This window comes from Nanorana parkeri, unplaced genomic scaffold (assembly GCF_000935625.1).
Source record: "Nanorana parkeri isolate BGI_ZX_2015 unplaced genomic scaffold, ASM93562v1 scaffold861, whole genome shotgun sequence".
NCBI lineage: Eukaryota > Metazoa > Chordata > Amphibia > Anura > Dicroglossidae > Nanorana > Nanorana parkeri.
The window spans coordinates 647,982-648,522 of NW_017307129.1; positions in this window are offsets into that span (position 1 = coordinate 647,982).

Below are 541 nucleotides of genomic sequence, written 5' to 3' on the forward strand. Positions count from 1 at the left end.
TTGTTATCTTCTATGTGTGGACTCTTTTACTATCAACTGCATATGAGATGTTCATCAGTTGTCCTGACATAAGTGTACAGCAATATATAAATTAGCACATGCATTGCACTAATTAGTAATATTATAAGTGATATATACTTTCTTTCTTTAAATGAATGTCGTAGGTTCCCTCCAGTTGTTCCTGAAGAAACGTGTGTGAAACGTGTTGAAAATTAGGCCACTCTTCATCTTTACATAATTGATGAACTTTTGTATATGAGTAACGTTCAAATGGAAAACCTTTTTTCTGTATTCATTTGAGTGGCCTTGAGAGATATCTTGAATGATAAAATATTATAAAGTATACATTAATGATAAAACACATGCTGCTTTTCTATGCCATTTGTTTTCATATAATATATTGATAAATTCATGCTGTTTCATACAATATTTTTAAAGGTTGTGTTATGGCACCTACAAAGCTTCAATCAATTCATACATAAACATTTCTCTCTCTCTCTCTCTCTCTCTCTCTCTCTCTCTCTCTCTCTCTCTCTCTCGT